This window comes from Amblyomma maculatum, chromosome 11 (assembly GCF_055883805.1).
Source record: "Amblyomma maculatum isolate TAMU_Amacu chromosome 11, ASM5588380v1, whole genome shotgun sequence".
Lineage (NCBI taxonomy): Eukaryota > Metazoa > Arthropoda > Arachnida > Ixodida > Ixodidae > Amblyomma > Amblyomma maculatum.
Window position 1 is genome coordinate 39,018,770 of NC_139354.1, and position 18,280 is coordinate 39,037,049.

The following is an 18,280-nucleotide window of genomic DNA, read 5'->3' on the forward strand; positions in this document are numbered from 1 at the left end:
CCGATTATTTAGTTATGCTTATTCTTTGATAAGTGTGGTGAAATAATATGAAACTTTCGCGGTAAGTTTAATTTCAGAGGTCACTATAGCCATGAGGCTTGGTGCATCATATTTTTTTTAGACATCCTCAGCATCTACAACTTGACGCAGTTTAAATATGTTCACTTCAGGTTCGTCATACTTGTGTTAGGTATTTGGACGCAGTTTATATTATCACGAAAACCAGTACATGAGCTTATGTTTAGCGTAATGGTTGCTCCATTAAGCATCGTCATTTTTATGGCATTGTAACCAACCGTCACACTGAGAAAAAAAAAAAAAAACATTTTCGGCGATTTTTGACCAAAGCGAATGATATAATCTACAAATCGTGTAGATCTTTCTCGGTGGAATCGTAGAGAGCAGCTCGACCTCTTTTCCGCGTTGTTCTTTGTGACATGAGCTGCAGCTCAGTGGTATAGAAGCGGTTGTTTTTTAAGATCGTTGAGTGACGGGAACGGCCCGAGGCATCCTTCATCTCTGTTTCTCCGAGCTTAAACATGATGCTCTATTCTTTCTTGCTTTCTTCTTCTTATTATTATTTCAATGAAAAAGAAGAAGAAAAAAAAGGCCAAGCACAAGTACACGAGGATCCTCCGCCTATTTCTCTCTCCTCTTTTTACGTTTTTCGATGTTCAAATGAAACTCGCTCTTTTGCGAACTTCCAGCTGTGTGATTCGATTTTTCTTCGGAAGGTCGTCGCCTTCACCGTGTTGCCGACCGCGAACCCCTTAGAGGTCGCGACGCTGACGTTGACAAAAACTTCTCTGTGGAAGCTGAATTTTTAGTGAGATGAAAATAGGCGCCTCTAGCTGCTGTGCACAGACAACGCGCTCTTACGGGATCAGGCTGTGAACTCTAAATAATGTACACGCTTTCTACGACAATTCCTCACCGCAACAATGCTTTAAGCGGCAAGATGGGAAACGCCTCAAGGACTGCATCTCATTATGAGCAGAACTGCATTCTACAAGTGATGAAAATAGCTTACTGCAGTTCTTTAAGTAGAAAGAAAAATGTTCATCTCGCAGATGTGAATGACCCTGGAGCGATCGTATATGTTCCACATAAAGATCACTCTAAAATATATGCATGTAGGGAGTCAGGGAGGAGTGACCCTGGAGCGAGTGCATATATGTTCCGTATAGAGAGCACTCATATACATATATGCAGGAAGTCCAGCAACGCCACCTGGGGCGTCCCCTACTTTCGAGCCATTGAGCGCACTGCTTGAGTCTTGAGGGGATGTTTTTCCGAATTTATTTGTAAGCATCGTCCGTAGAAGAACGAAGAAAAATAGCCCTTGGTGCTTTTTAAACCTTCGGCAAAAAAAAAAAAAAGAACACGAATTATTATGGAAGGGAAAATACGCAATACGAGGAAAACGTTAGGTAAAATTACAATGGCATACAAGCTCCGCACACTGAGCGCTCACTCAGTTTGCTCGGACTATCTATTGACGCTTTACCAAGCTACAGCCTCTGCGACCGGGCTGCAGTGGCAATTTCTAAAACACAGTATAGGTTTCCTTTCCTATTTTTTTGTTCTGCTTGTTTTTGTAGGCCCACATTTGATCTCGCTCTCTTTCTGCTCAAGACTGGGCATAAAAACGTGGCCATTTCTAAATCTCAGCAATTATTTATGCGTTTTGATGGAGGCGAAACAAAGAGGCGTCCGTGTACTGTGCGATGCCAGCGTTGTTGTTGTTGTGGCTGTAGGAAGAAGGAAAAGAAAATGCACAGGCCTGCTACTGGCTCTGTAACTGAGCCACCTCCACTGCCTCGTGCAGATAAAAGAGAATATACAGAAGAAAGAAAAAGAAGAGGGAAAGAAAGACGCGCGCCGCAACAGCCGTCGTCCTCCACCAGCGGTGGCGTGTGCAATGACGGCCTACAACAGATAAAAATTCCGTGCCAGGCTAGCCACCGCCGCAAGCGGCGGTGACCCAGCTGTACCAGCCCCATCAGCGCACGTTAAAGATCCCCAGGTGGTCAAAATTACTCCGTAGCCCTCCACTACAGCTCCTCCTTCTCTTTTTCTACTTTAACTCCCACCTTCCTCCCTTCCCTTACGGTGCAGTCCAGGCGTCCACAGATACAAGTGAGACAGATACTGCGCCTTTCCTTCCTGTGGACCAATTATTATTATTATTATTATTATTATTATTATTATTATTATTATTATTATTATTATTATTATTAGCAATTATTTATTGTAGATTCTTCTTACCCTGGGTCAGCCATAGCTCATCATTCTCCGCAAACCTCAAAATCTCATTGGCTCAACTAACCCTCAACAACTCACTACTGACTGCACCAACTTTCAGAATTGTTTCATGTACCCTGAGACACCTAGCAGTTATCTTTGTATATATCCTGCCCTGCTCACGTTCATTTAATCTTCTTGATTTCTACTATATCCTTATTGAAGGTACAGTCTCACTGACTTTTATTGGGAACTACTTTTGACGCGAACAGTTTACGCCACCCCTAAGGTCAGCGATGGCTCACGTTTGACGTTCAGTGATTCAGAGGACATTCGCCGCGGTGGTTTGCCGCCGGCGCGTGCGCTCTCTCCGCCGCCACAGCTGGAGCCGCAGCGCATGCGCTCTCCTGCTTTCAGACCACGTGACTCGTCGCGCGCGCGGTGGCCACGGTTTAAAGAGGAGCGTACCGCTCGCCTTGGGTGTTGTGCGCTTGGCCATGGATCCGAGCGAAACTGGGCCATCTCGCAATGTTACGAAGAGGACATTGCAACGTCGTCAGCAAGCGACGGGTTTTGGCTTTGTATAACTAGGTTTAGTAAATTAATATTTAGCTTAGTTATCTGTAATCGAAAATCGCCTTGCTCAAATAAACGGATACCCAACTGTGGAGCTGAGAAACACAACATAAGGATTTGAAACATTTTAGTTTGCTATATGATGGTCTCGCTTTTTCATGGTAGTTCACGTCTGCAATATACACATATATAGGGTAAGTTACGAAACTCTAAGGGAACGACTGTTTGCCTGACTGGGCCGCCTTCGATAGCCGTATTACTCGTGACATTAACTTAAACAATTTGGTCTATTAAAGTAATACAGTTGAGAATACTTATATTGTTTAAGAATCCAGCATCATAATGGTAGTCCTGTGTATGAAAACGTTCGACGATATGATGAGTAACTACGGTTAAACCATGCAAAGAACGGTGACTGCTTCCAAGCGAATGAATGAATGAATGAATGAATGAATGAATGAAAACTTTATTTCCACCGAAAAGGAGCCCTTCATCTCCCGCCCCCGGCACGCAGGCCGGAGAGCGGGTCAGGAGGGCCCCGCAGGCTGAGATCAGGTGAGGTTACAAGCACTCTTCACGGCCTCAGCAGCCAGGCGGGTCGCGTGCCGCTGAACGGTGGGATCTCCGCTCCGCAGCCAAACCTCCCAGGCTTCTCTACTATCAGTGTTAATGCCGGCGCCTGGAGAATCGGCGCATTGCCATATTATATGATCCAGCGGGCCTTTTTGGCCGCAATTTTTACGATTAGAATCTTCTTCCTACCCGGTCTGTGTTAAGAAAACCCAGACAGGGCAGATGTAGTTATCGGCTTGTAATCGCCTCCAGACGCGGGCTTCACTGTTAGGGGGTATACTTTTCGGTCTAGTTTGTAAGATTCTGTGATCTCATTGTATGTGATAGCGCAATCTTTTTTTCCCTTGCATTCGGGCTGTTCTACCGCTGCCCGGTGGTAGAGATCTCGGGCAAGCAGGTGCGCAGCTTCGTTGCTAGGGGCAGACTCGTGTGCTGGTATTCATATGATGGATATGGTTCCAAGCGAAAAAAAGCAAGGCGTGTGACGTTTTTCTTTCTTAAAAAATAATCTTATGAACATGAATTTGGGACTATGGTTTATGGTGTTTTAAAACGCACCTACATTGTCCAGTACACGGGCACCTTGAGTTTCACCGCCATTGAAACACTGACGTCACGGTTTAATTTGACCGAGCCCGTCTCGCCCGGCTCATTACTAGACCGGCTTAACCATTGAGTAATCGCGGCGGAGCTAACGCTGTGTTACTTCACACAGCCTTAATCATAAACTCTAGTATAACCACCCCAGGCGATGTTGCGTGATCGCCATCCACTTTATGGAGAGTAGTCAACCGTGGCGGTGTAGACAATCGGCTTAGGCTTTACTTGTCCGCAGGTTCAGAACTTAGCGGAGGATATAATACTGTCCCATACAAGGAAATGGGCTAAAAGATTCTTTTACTTCTTTTTTTGCTCCCTTATAATGTTATTCGTGTTAAGAGCGTATTGAATGAGAGGCGCAGAGGTAGATATTTTTGCGAGCAACTTTGGAATACCATGCCACACAAGGCTAAATATATATATGTTACTCCCTTTTTACTCCCTTATAATGTTATTCCTGTTAAGAGCATATTGAATGAGAGGCGCAGTGGTAGATATTTTTGCGAGCAACTTTGAAATACCGTGCCATATAAGGCTAAATATATATATGTTACTCCCTTTTTACTCCCTTATAATGTTATTCCTGTTAAGAGCATATTGAATGAGAGGCGCAGCGGTAGATATTTTTGCGAGCAACTTTGAAATACCGTGACATACAAGGAAATGGGCTAAAATATATATGTTACCCCCTTTTTTCTCCCTTATAATGTTGTTCCTATTAAGAGCGTATTGAATCAGAGGCACAGCGGCATATATTTTTGCGAGCAAATTTTGATCCTGTGCCAAAAAGCCGGCACATTTGGCGAATCACATTTGAGAGTAACTTAATTTCCGAGGGAGCCCGTCAAAGCGTGGTCTGTTTATTTTCAGAGCTATACTATACTCGCTTCCTCCCACTCTACGTTACAGAGTGCTAGCGAACGCTAGTTTTTACTTGACAAAAACAGGCGGCGAAAATAGCAGACAGAATCTGCTTTGAGCGCGTCCTATGGGGCATTGTTTGGCGCCGTACTGTCCGAGCTAGCCGTACAGCTGGTTAAGGCTAAGCGAATACGGATGAGTGTTGCGGAAGCCGCGGAGCGTGTTCGTTCGTTATGTAGTTTTAGCAGCGCGTAGCCAGACAAGGACGAAGATGGAGGAACACGTAAGACGCAGAGGCGCTGAACTGCAACTTTATTTTTGGTAATCAGCCAACCACGTCATATATATACCAGAGAGGAACAAAAGGAACAAAATCTAGACACGTGGCGCAAACCGGTGCAACAAAATCAAACACGAGTATAAAAATTCGATAAATCTAAATGTCTAACACACGATTGACATGATACAGCGCCATAACATGATAATAGTGGGCGTGGTGAAAGTGCTTGAAAAATCAACAAAAACATTTTGTTGCACCGGTTTGCGCCACGTGTCTAGATTTTGTTCCTTTTGTTCCTCTCTGATATATATATGACATGGCTGGCTGATTATCAAAATAAAGTTGCAGTTCAGTGCCTCTGCGTCTTACGTGTTCCTCCGTCTTCGTCCTTGTCCGGCTACGCGCTACTAAAAATATGGCAAACCAACTAGCCCGACAGCTTGTCCTCTTCACGTTCGTTATGGTGTTTCCTGATTAGATTGCCGGGGCCGAGGTGCATGCTGGACATTGGCGACTGGATGTGACGTCATGCACGGATGCCATATTTGTCTGCCATCTGCAGTTCGCGATGCGATGTGGATATAAAAGCCCGAGGCACGCGTGATGTGTTTTGCTGGACTTGCGAAATTTCTGTCATGTATTGGGACGGTATTTTTCTACCTTTTCCTTTTTATTCTCTTCGTTCGAGTACATTTTGTACAGAAAAAAAAAATGGCGTCTCTCTCCTCCTGACCCCCAGCATTTCGTTACAAAAAAAGATTGCCTAACTTTTTTTTTGAGAAAACTGTGAATACCTAATGCTTCTTTTGTTATATTTTCTTTCTTAGTATTATGTAAAATATTTCTACTGTGACCAATGAGTTCCTGTCAACTTTGGCAGCTATGGAATGAATCGCTTCGAAGTTTATTAATGGAAACTCTTTTTCCTTACTCGTTTTTCAGCGCTGTGACGATATTTATAGAAGTATAAAACGAATTTTTAAGTAGATAAATTTATTGATCGATATCAGCCCAAGAAAATGGCGTGTACTTGCTGGAAGAGAGGTTTTTGTCTTTCAGGTTGTGTAACTCTCATTTCTGACGCATTTGCGCATGTACGCATATTCATAACTCTAGGTTTAGAATAACCAGAATATTTCCTTTCTGCTTGAGTGACGCTGCAACTGCGTTATATATGAACGTAAACGAGAGTTTCCAGAAGCGTCTGTTCACGTGTCCTTTCTTTTTATACCACGACAGGCTAGAGCGAGGACCGGCCCAAGAGAGTAGACTCCAGCATGAGATTGACAACGTGGCTAGCGCTTCTGAGAGTAAGGCGCACTCTTTTACACTGGATATGTTATCCGGGCTATACGGAGCGTCCTAGCTAAGTTTAACCGAGGTATTAAATACAATGAGCGTCCTAGCCTATAGAAAGTACAATGAAACCGGTTTGGAGTAACATGACGTTGTCTGCGTTATTTTCGCTATCCAAAATTAAAGAAAAAACACTAATTAGCTAAGTTTCTACTTGTCGGCTTGAAGAAAGAAAGTGGCAGTTCGCAAGTTTTGTATGGAAAACAACTGGCTGCAGTGTCTTCAGCAAGGTATAAATTCGTGCAGTTTAATTAACTGGCTGGAGATTTAGGGTGTACCGGGACCAGCTCCCGCGAGATATTTTTCGCTGAATGCGCCACCGAAGTCCAATCTCGGTTAGCACCCCGGAGCAGCGCGGGTTTTGTTCGCTCAAACACTTCTGTCCGTCGGGATATGGTTTCGTTCTATTTCTTTTTTTTTTTTTTTCATGGTTTCATTTTAATGACCGGCTGAAAAACTACTTTGCGTGAACGCTATAACTTGGGGCAGACATTTAATCATTAAGATTCAACACTGCCTACAACTTCTGCATAGACAACTGTTTTTTAATTCAGTGAATAAAATTGTAGCTAATTATGCTTTAATATATAATTAATAGTTTAAACCGACAGAAGTAGCACAGACCAGGTCACCTGACTCTCAATAGCACCCAGTTTGTTTTTCTTGGCTGGGCATTCCATCTTCTTCGCATAGCTTGGTTACCTTTTGCTCTGGCATCTGGTATACACGGCAGGCTGCTCCAGATTAGGCTCAATAAAATGAAATCACGCGCGCTTGTCCCGAATTCAAAAGGAAGAAATTACACTAACAGGATCTTCAGACAGTGTCGAGTCCAGGGGAAACATGAAATTCAAATATTCTTTAATTTCAAGTCGTTTAATCGAAACATTAGATTTATTCGAACTAATTATTTGACCGAATTGGCCTCCATCCTCACAAAAAGCCTCGTCTCAATTCGAACTCCGTTAAGGTATTCGAATTTTGGTTAATTAAAACTAATTTGATTGGAAGTGTCTTGTTGGAACAGATAATTCGATCGCATCGATAGGCTCCCACGGGTCGTAGGCCCGCTTTTTATGCACTCCAGCTACAATTTATTAAAGCAAATTACAGCAAAGACACAACCTTGAAAAGCACTTTTACTTTGCTCGGGTACCATCACACACTACTTGGCATTAAACATCATAAATTAGCACGAAAATTTATAGCCTTTGATACTTCCCACTGATATTTCCTTTGGCCGCCAGAGGTAGTTGGTGCAACCGTCGGGAGTAGAGTTGTACGTCACATTGAACCGCGCATATTAAAGGTTGACGAGTCAGTATCAACGCCTTTGCGAACTATCTCTCCACACCCTTTAGTTTTCCCTCAGTTAAAGTTCAAAGTACTCTCAATGAGTTGCGAAGCGTTTGCTACTGAGAGCTGACGGGTTGCAATAGTGATATCCAGGAGCACGGGATGACGTCATCTCTGTAGCCTCCCTCCGCGCTGCATCGTATTGCCGAGCGCAACCAATGAGGAACAGCATCGAGGAACAATGGGCTAGCGAGCAGAGCCCTTCGAACGCTCTCTATCGCTTGCTACATATAGGGACGCAGCGCGGGGTCTTTTCACTGCTGTTTGCTGGACTGCAAAGTCAAGGACGCAGGAGACGTCAGCACATGCGGCAGTAACAATGCCGCCGTCTCCTGTTTCAATTCTGTCGGCGCAATTTCTTTACCTCGGAAACCGCACATTGCTACTGGGCGCCGCTTTTTCTGCATTGTGCTGCTCACGGCGTTGGTTAAGCACGCTGCTCTGCCGATGCAGGGAGAAGGTTAGAAAAACTAAAAAGAAAAAAAAAAGCTTTTGTATACCAGCTTGTCGATGATCTGCAAGAACACTTCTAGGGTTTCGCTCGCTGTAGTCTATTTCTATATCCTGCTTCACGTTTTAATAAAAACATAAAGGGGAGAGGGGGCCCCTTTTTGACACATACTTGTATTTAGCAAACGAAGTAAATATTGTCTGAACTTTATAAATTAAAGAAATCGCTTGGACCATTCGACGCTGATTTTGGATTTCTGTTTGTAATGAAGTGCTGGACCTAGACGCTGCATTTTTACGTCAGATTTGTTTTTCTTGCAGTCTTGAGATGTGAGTTTCATTCAAGTATATAGTGAGTTGTGTGTCAACTTGCTCAGCAAATTTACAGCTTTCATCGTATGAATGAGTGGAGGAGAATGCTAAGAGAGTGATTGGGTGCGTGGATGCGCAAGTGCGCTTGATATAGACCTAACCGCTTGTGTAGGACATCCCTGTGTTGTACTGTCGCTAAGGAACAGTGGAACGGACTTTAATTCTCCTATTTCTGGGCCGCATGGACGGCGCTAGATTTAACCTGAAATACGCACAGTGGTGTTTAAGATTATGAGAGCTTCGTGAATGCCTCAGTGCCTTCTTCGTAAGAGGAGCATCTACGGTTTGTAGCGACCGCGTTCATCTGCACAAATACTGAAAGTAGCATTGGCTGACACATTTTTGTTCATGCCACGTTTGTTACTTTCTTTTAACGTGAAACCTTTCTAACGTTCGACAATGCCGTTATTGTGCGCAGCCATCAGGAATTGTTTTCTATCGGTAGTGTGTAACTGAGGAGAGGGAGAACGCTACACGTCTCCTCAAGTATAAGTAAAACACAGTTCCATAGTGTTTCAGGTGGAACCCACTGAACGTTTGAAATTAGAACACCTTCGATCTGGCCGATGTGTGATATACATGCTACAACTAATTTAAAGCGTGGCGGTTTGCAAAAAGAAATGTGTGGAAAAAGAGCCTTGAAATGCGTCTTGTATAAACAACGCATGAGTACTTATTAGTTCAAGTTAATTAAGGAATCGCCGCAGCACTTTTGAAATCCAACAACGCCCCCCCCCCCCCCCCCCCCCCCCTGAAAATATGCTGACGTTGCTTTTTTGCGTCGGCTCATATTCTGGCTGAGAAGTAGGCTTCTTCATCGTATTAATTAGCTTCAAGAAGAGGTGGGTGCTGCGAATGTTTTGCATGGTTGTAAGCTTGAAGGCGAGACTTCGAGAAACATTTATGGTGATAAAGACAGCCTTTTAGTTCTTCCTTGTGTCAGTGTATAGGCTGTACACGTGGAAAGTGTTTTCCTGCCCCGTACAAAAGTCGTTCAGGTTCCCTATAAGATGCTGGGGCAGGAAAGACTTATTGCTCATGGCAATACCTCAGCAGGAGGGCATGCCCATTTAGTGCCACTAAAATGCTGCATGTTCTAGAATGCATTGTAATTTAGACTAACTCTCCTGAGTTCAAGCAGCTATAGATTGACTGCCTCAGCCATCAAGAGTTATTTTCGCTCACGTTTCTTCCATTTCCCCGTCCTTCAACTCGCTGGTCGGGTTGCAGAGCAGGGCAACTGTAGAAAGAGTAATGCTCATTAAGGCTGTGCTTCCTTTGGATAGCCCCTATTATGACATGCCTTTGCCAGATATTGCTTGTGCCTATGTTTGTTTGCTGCTCCACTGATGATCGTACTTAATTGTTCAACTTTTTCGGTTGCAATGTGGTTTTATATGGACGAAGCCTCGGCGCCCCATGTACATCCAACAGAAAAAATATCGCCATACTTATAGGGCAGATTTTCAATGCGGTGTGGTGTGGACAGGTCAAAAGGCTAGACACTTGTGATTGGTAGCTTTTTATGAATAAGTAACGCTATACAGACGAAGGCAAGTTCGAGTGTGTTTCCGGTTTAAAAAGTGCGCTTGGTGGCGTTTTATTAAACACTCGATGCATATTAACACCTCTTCCAAACAGCTCCAAACAAAACTGCAAATTCCTAGACGATTAAAAAATTAGAAAACATCAAAAACAGGCTTTCTTTCTGCCTATTGAACTTCCCGTCGCTTACGCACTGAAACCAGCTGATGTAATGACGCAAAGAGGCCGTTATGAATCCCTGGTGCATTTACTAGGTTTTGTAGTTGCACAAAGAGGGCGCCACGAGTCAATGTGCTCACGAAAGCGGAGCTAACCTCATAATGATTTTTCCTCCTTAACAATGATAGCTATTTAACGTGAATTTGTTTTCAATTATTGGCCTCTGTGCATGCGGCATGCTCACTGACCAATCGTCTGACCCCCCCCCCCCCCTTTTCATCCATGTAGCGCCCTCTCGCGACATTCTGAAGAATAAGTTATGGAGATGATGAAGAGAGTCTTACTGCTAAAAAATTTTCACGCAGTGTTTCCTGCCGGCTCGGCTGGTGCCGTTTCCGCCAAAACACTGGAGCCCCGTTCACATATGACCAAACCTGCCTTCGCTGGGTGCTTTTTGGTGCGTCTTCTGTAACAACCTCGGCTCTCCGAAAACTTTAAAGGGTGAGTGTAAAACGACACGATTCCTCCTTTCTCCACAGCTTTGTAACGGCAGAAGTTTCACCGGCATCCCATTTTACTACGAAGTTTTATTAGCGAAGAGGTGCTCTTGCGGGATGATGCAGCCCGTGTGCAGATTTCAAGGAATTTTTAATGCTTGGCATGTATGTTAGCAAGAAGATGAACAGAGGGATGAACGACACTCCTCTCTCTCTTGTTCTGCACCGCTGTAAGTCACCAACTTTGACGGCATGTCAGCTGCTTATGAAATTGTAGCCTTTTATTATTCTGAGTGGACGACAGCACACATGTATACAGAAAAATCAAAGTGATAAAGTTCATAAATAAGAACACAAGTCGCTGTCCATGCGGAAGCCAAGAAGGCTGCTTAAAAAAAAAGCCTTAGCTGCTTCAAAGCGATCGGCAATTAAAAATGCGGAGATACGCGTGGGACGTTTTTCGGACGTTATATGGAGGCTCATGCAGGGTTTGCGTAAATGGTCTGTATGATTTCATTTTTTTTGCTGTAAGTATAGTATATTGTGTCATACTGTTTGGCAGCGAAAAGATGATCTGAAGAGTCAAACAGTCGATCATCGTCACGACATCGTTCACCCGACGAAGGCCGTCGCAATATGGCCTTGTTCGGCAGAAAACACCATACGTCCGCAGTTGGGGCGAAGTGTACAGCAAAGCTGCCGTGAGCGAGCGCTATCACGGTTACAATAGCGCTGGCCACAATGCGCCGTGCATCAACTTGCACGAGGCTTGATCGCATTTGTTGCCCGAGGAATGCCATTACAAGTGCGTCATCTGCTTTTTAAGGCATGTAGACTCTTGTTGAAGCGTACGTAAAGAGTCAGACACTGCACAGGTAACAGAAGACGTCCGAGAAGCATCGCTTGGCGGATGCACTTCCCTCTACCATGCTTCATATGCAACCAACGCATTTGCACGACTGTACCAAGTCAAGCAATGGTCCAGTCGATGGCGTGTCTGCTTTGCGAACGAAAAGACAGTTGGTTAAGTGACCCTCTTGGCCGCAGAGTTGCATTTCTTGCTGCTATTGTCCCTTTTGGATAGATGGTTGCACCTTGCTCTCTTTGGACGAACATTTACGGCTGAAGGGATGATTCGTAACCAGTTAACCGTTAAACTCTCTGCAGTTCTTCTGAAAAGGACTAACGCAGTTAGTATCCGAAACTTTAACCCAAAAGGGCGGAAAAATCCCATTAAAGTGTCTGACCCCACTTTCCGACACTAAAGAGAACGATGCCAGCACTTCAGAGCATGCCCTCTTCCCTCAGCGTGTATAGGCAGGCCGTCTCATGATATCCAGCCGCTGGTCAGGGGAAGGCAAGCAGGATATAGGTTCGCCTATTCTTAGTTCGGACACGGTGGCTATTATATTGTAACCACAATTGCGTCCGACAGGGCAGCACAATTAAGCTAAGTGGCATTGTATTGTGAAGAACCGCCTCCATGTCCCTTTGTGCTTGAGTAATTTTGCTTCGATATGCCCCCGCACCGGAAGTAATGGTGCTTTAAATACATAAACCGTGTTCAAGCTAAAAGTGGACGGCACTGTACTTACCCAGCAATAGCTATTCTTCACGGTCGTGAAGTTCTAAACGGTACAATAGCTGTTATTCGTGGCAGCATTTCGGAAAATGTTTTAAAGGTTACGTGCTCAGACGCGCGGACCTACTCTATTTAAAGAGATTTAAGACCTTGCTGAATTCGTTATATTTATATTTTTGTGTGGGGAAGCATGCTTGGCTATGATCGAATGCCGGCCGCGGTGGCCGCTTTTCAATGGAGGCACAAAGCAAGGCATCCGTCAACTGTGCAATATCGGTGTTCGTTAAATAACTCAAAGTGGTCGAAATTCCGGGAGCCCTCTACTACGGCGTCCCCCATAGCCCGAGTTGTTTGGGACGTTAAACCTTATAAACCAAACCAAACTGAGCTTTCTTGATATACAAGTCTTCTGCCTTGTTTACCGACAATCCGGTGTCGGCGGCCGTCCGTCGGCGGTAGCCTTGTGGGTGAAAAATTGCGAGCATGGTACTGGAAGACGGTAGTTGACCGCTGTTGTTGTTGTTGTGGCTGTAGGAAGAAGGAAAAGAAAATGCACGGGATTGCTATTGGCTCTATAGCTGAGCCACCTCCGATTCCTCGTGCAGACAGAAGAGAAAATACAGAAGAATGAAAAGGAAGAGGGAGAGCAGCCGTCGTCCACCACCGAAGCGGTGGCGGGTGCAATGACGGCCTACAACATATAAAAATTCGCTGGCAGGCTAGTCCCCGCCGCAAGCGGCGGTGACCTACCTGCCCCAGCCCCATCAGGGGAGTACCTAGACGCTGACATGACCGAGAACTAACTGAACGCAGAGTTATTTGACATTACGTCGGGTAGGAGCCGCCAACTCGGGGATCTCCTTTCATGTGGGAAGGTGACATTAGAATCAGTCTGGCATGACCTTTGAATTCACGTCACCAGGGTATGCCACTCAGGCACGTTCATACGACTCAATTAAAGCGGGGTCCTTATATGTGGGCTGGTAGCCTATGCTATCGCGCCATACCCTTAAAGACGGAGCTTAAGTGCGAAACATAATTTTTGTGTGTGCGTACACTCATGTTCGTCCTTTTATTGCGAAAGGTCTAAGCGCTCGTCTAACGCCAGGCCTAACCGCTCATCGCTGTGTACCGTGTCCGTGGTTCCCGAGCCGGCGCTGCGCCTATCCACAGCTGATGCTTTCGCTCCATATTCGGTTCAGTAGCGTTGGACCCTTTTAATTTTTTTTTGTGCATTGAAAGAGGAGCTTCCATTTTTTCGGGTACACAGCTGTGTACCTGTACAGCTAGACCTTCTATCTACAGTGCGATCTTTATTCGGTAGCGAAGATTAAATATGGAGGGAGATTTTTGGATTGGATTGGAAAACATTTATTTTCAGCAATGAGCGATTTGTGGGCGCTACACTTAGATGGCCTCAAGTCCGTTGCTCTCTGCGATCTTTTGAGCCCACTCAGTAGCCCGAACTTGCGTCAACGGGTCTGAGCTGGCCAGTATAGCCTTCCACCGCACTAAAGAAGGGACTAGTAGTAGGTCCGCCGTTGGCGGCGTTTTTTTGCAGCTCCATAATATGTGATCGTATCCGGCTATTTCGCCGCAGTGTTGACAATTTGGACACAGGCGTGCCTTCTTCGAGGGCGATAAAAGAGTAATGGGCGGAGAGGGCCGGCCGGCGGTAATGTGGCCCTGGGCCTTTTGTTTCACGAGTTGAAAGGATAAGGGAAGGAAAGAGAGAGGTAGTCGGTTGTCGCAAGGGCTTGTTCCGGCATCCCTTAGCAAGAAGAGACTGACCGAGACATCTGTATAGTTCCGCATGTATAGTAGTACATTCCTTCCAGTGAAGTCTTTTATGCCGTTCGCTCCCGTTTGGTCCCGCTGCCCTGGCCGTCTATGACCTTTACACCGTAACATTTCTCGGAACAGGCGGCACAGATCCAGCTTAGCGGCCGCAGCAACAGGTCTCCCTACTAAAGCCCCTTCTTTCCCTGATGAGCGCTCTGCGTGGTGCGGCGACGGCCCTAATTAATATCGACCGCGGCGCGCCAAAGCCCGCATCGCCGAGTGGCCGGTGAACGCGCTTATGGGCAGGAAGTCGCAAGTCTTTCTGTCTGCCGTGACGTTTCATTTCCTGTGTGCGACAGGCTGGACAAAGCGTGCCGCCTATTACCGCTGATGGGCAGGAAGTGCCGGGGGCTTACAAGCGAGAATTACGTATTTTGGTAGCTCCTGGACCCGGCACAGTTTCTTGCTTATTGTTTTCATTGGCTGACAAATGAAATGATTATTGTATGATTTGAGCGACAGGTGGTCAGACGGGTAAGAAGGGCAGACTTATAGCAAATTGATGTGACGGTTCTTCCTGTGAAATGCGTGTATGTCATTCCCTGAATCTCATTCTGTGTATTATCAATGATAAGGAGGCAGTGATGGCTGCTTATATGCGAAGAGTCTGTCTCGGCTGATATTGGTCTACTAGTTAGACCTGCTGCAGAGACACCGAGGTTCTGCTGCAAATCCAGAGACTTAGGGTAGCGTAAGGGCCCTGTGGCCTGTGACGCATGACGTAATGGAGGATATAGGTGTTGATTTAGACCACCAGTGTTATTTTACTGTTTCCGAGTTTCTCAGGCCAGCCATGTTGAAGCATTTTGCCTCGATGAAAGCAAATCATATGTGGTATTTATATGTTGAAATGGGTGCTATAGATGTTCAATGTTTCTTTTTTTTTTTGAGAAAATGAGAGAGGACAATAAAATATAATGTTTTTGTATTAAAAGGAAAAATTCACACCCAGGCTGCGGCTGTAAACTGAAATTTAGTGACAGCTTGTGCGCAATTGGAATGCACTCTAGGTCGACCCGTCTTCATCGAGCCGCATCATTTGCACTGTGGGTTCTGGATGCCTCGCATTCGGCTCTTTAAAATGCGTGGCGTTGACGAAAGCTGGCAGCCATGTTTTTTTGGAAGGAACTCTCCCGAATCTGACTCAGGGAAAGCTACACAGCCAGCCGGCAGGCCAGTTAGCCAGCCAGCTAGCGCCTGCCCTGAAGAAGAACAAGAAGAAGAAGAAGAAGAGGAAGCTGAAGAGGAAGAAGAAGAAGAAGAGGAAGAAGAAGCAGAGGAAGAAGAAAAAGAAGAGGAGGAAGAAGAAGAGGAAGAAGAGAAAGAGGAAGAAGAAGAGGAAGAACAAGAAGAAGTAGATTCGGCGACCAGCTCGTGCTTCGCGGTAGGCTCAGCACTTCTCCCACTGGTTCTCCTCTCTAAACAACATTTCCTTTCTTCCTCTTCTCCCTAGCTCCCAGTTCCTCGCTCTTTATTTTCTTTCCGCGGGCGCGCATAGCAGCCGCGATTTCGGTAGTGTGGGTAGTGCGATGTAAGCGCAAGTTAACGATCTCCGTTAGTCGAAATTATTTCAAAGCCCTCCACTGCGGCACCTCTTTCTCTTTGCCTCATTTAACTGCAACCTTCATCGTTTTCCTCAACGAAGCGGCTAGTATCTGCGGAGTAGTGAGACAGCCTATTTCACGTTTCCTCAAATCTAATTTATTTATTAGTTAGGTTGTTGCAGCTCCCGTAACAAGGAGTGTTCATCTCCATCGCACATAGTGAACGCCACAGCGATAGGGCGTCCATATTACTAATAATAAAGCATACCAGTGCACAAATAGGAAATGACGGTTTTAGCGGACGCATGTGAAAACGGAAAATAGATATAATTAGACACTCGCTAATTACAGGTCGGGACGAATCGCGCTTCTCATGCGTGGGCGCCGAGACGACAGCAAGCTTATACATATGTTAGGCCTCCAGCATAAACATAGTTCCAAATCACCCTTCCAAGGCTAGAGGCTTGTACAGCGGGCTGCCCGGATATACGGTCAAAATGCTCAGCCATCGTTTTTGAGGCACCCGTAAAAACAGTCGGGATACGGAGTGACGCAAAACTCTAAGCCGTGGCGCAGTCAGTGGAAGCAGCCGCGGTCTCGCCGTGACACTTTCTTCTTCTGTTGCTACCTGCTCTTGTATGCTATATTTATTATCATCTTGTATGGATAGTGACCACCCACAAGCGCCTGAAGGGCTTATAAATCTAATCACGGTACATTAAGGTAGGAAGCTAGACGGACTGAAGGCAGCGTGGTTGTTTTTCCTTCCTTTTTCGACCCTATACTTCTGTGTGGACGCCTGGTCACCGCATCCCACGGTGTTCTCCTCGCAACCACAGAGTGCTGCGCAGTTCTCTTTCCGCATTCAGAAATTGCCGGAACGGTTGGCCCGCGTGGGTGAACAAATGTGGGTAGGGAGCAGCATGATTCTGTTCTCTCGATTTCTTTGCTTCCCTTGTGGTTGCTCGAAATCCGCTGCCTAATTACGTATGCACGCAAGCTGCCTGATTTGGACAGTCGTCGAGCGGCTGAATGCGACTGAGGCCCCGGCGGACTGGTTATACTGGTGGGCATTGCGGGTGGCCAGGAGAGAACTATAGGTTTCCGCGTGTTTCCGTGAGAAAGTTAAAGCTTGGCGGAGAGCAGCACTTTTTGCTGCATACTGTGGGGTAATGAATAATGCAAACAAAAAGTTGTTCCCGCATTCGGGAGAATTTTGCTTACTTAGGATTACAGCTATAAAGAAAGCACCCACCAGCTCAGCTCTGACGATGCGTCCGATTCGGTGATAGAAGCTGATTGGTGTGTTCTTTCTTGCTTTCTTTGATAGAAGCTGATTGGTGCGTTCTTTCTTTCTTTCTTTCTTTCTTTCTTTCTTTCTTTCTTTCTTTCTTTCTTTCTTTCTTTCTGAAAGGTCAATATTGCAGAATTGAAATGTCAGTACTGCAGAATTGTACATACTGAGGCCGTACCCAGGCAGGCAGTGTAAATCAGAAACTAAATTCAGAATGACTTCGTAGCCATCGGTGTAGTAACAGTGTAGCAGGGCTTTTGCAACGGACGATGTTGTAGTAGGCCGCTGGTACCTTTGATAGCTGTCACCTTGAATATATTTATCTAAATATGATGTGACCTGCCTTTCTAAAAGAGTGGGGTTTGAGAAGAAATGACAGCTTATTTAGCATATTTAGGCCAAATTATGCTAGCATATCGCTTTTTCACTTAAGCTTCGGTTTCGTGTGGCACATACTCATTGGTATAGATTCATAATTTACCACATTATTTCAACTACTACCGCTCACAGATATGTAATTCGTTTTAACCATGCCGTAAGAATATACCTGCATGCCTTAGTAGCAACGTGTCTGACTTTGGCATAGAAGATTTCTGGTAGGTTTGTTTCCCAATTGAAAATTTTAGGTGAAGTTTGCAACTCCTGCCACAGGCACACACAGGGATTGACGACAGGATACAAACATAGACATGGACAGACATCGGCGAAATCGGTGAATAGAGAGATTTAGCTTACCGTGATCCGCGATCCGCCATCGTGACCCTCTACCGCGCGTGGGCGGGGTACACAAGCTGATTGGTCCCGATGCGGCAGGTCTATGCGCCATCTATCGGCGTCAAGGGGATCTGGGCATGCGCAGTGGGAAGCACTGTGGCGGATCACGGTAGCGGATCACGGTAAGCTAAATCTCTCTAATATAGACCTTTGCATCGGGCGAGGAGGCTGTCGAAACGCCTCCTCTCTGGACTGTTGCAAACCGGTTCTGCTGCCGCTTCCGCCGTGTTGACGTCAGGCGCGCACAACAGCCCAGTGAGCAATATGGTGGCGCCCAGGAGGCCCTCGTTGCAAAGGTCTTATAGCGGTAGCGCATATGAGATACCTTCAAGGCTTTTGCTTGCTGCGCACGTGGTACTCATTTTTATCATGGTT

The 18,280-nt window shown here is 45.6% G+C and overlaps 1 protein-coding gene across 2 annotated transcripts in view; it reads left to right on the plus strand.

Annotated features, from left to right (window-relative positions):
* LOC146173565 (synaptotagmin-1-like) overlaps positions 1 to 18,280 on the plus strand; it is a 200,367-nt gene that overhangs the window by 80,726 nt on the left and 101,361 nt on the right. Inside the window, exon 2 of one of the 2 annotated variants that reach the window (XM_084583418.1) lies at positions 10,738 to 10,873. The exons of the other annotated variant lie outside the window; for it this stretch is intronic. The gene's annotated coding sequence lies outside the window, so the exon portion shown is untranslated. The remainder of the gene's footprint in view (positions 1 to 10,737; positions 10,874 to 18,280) is intronic. 2 annotated transcript variants of the gene reach the window in all.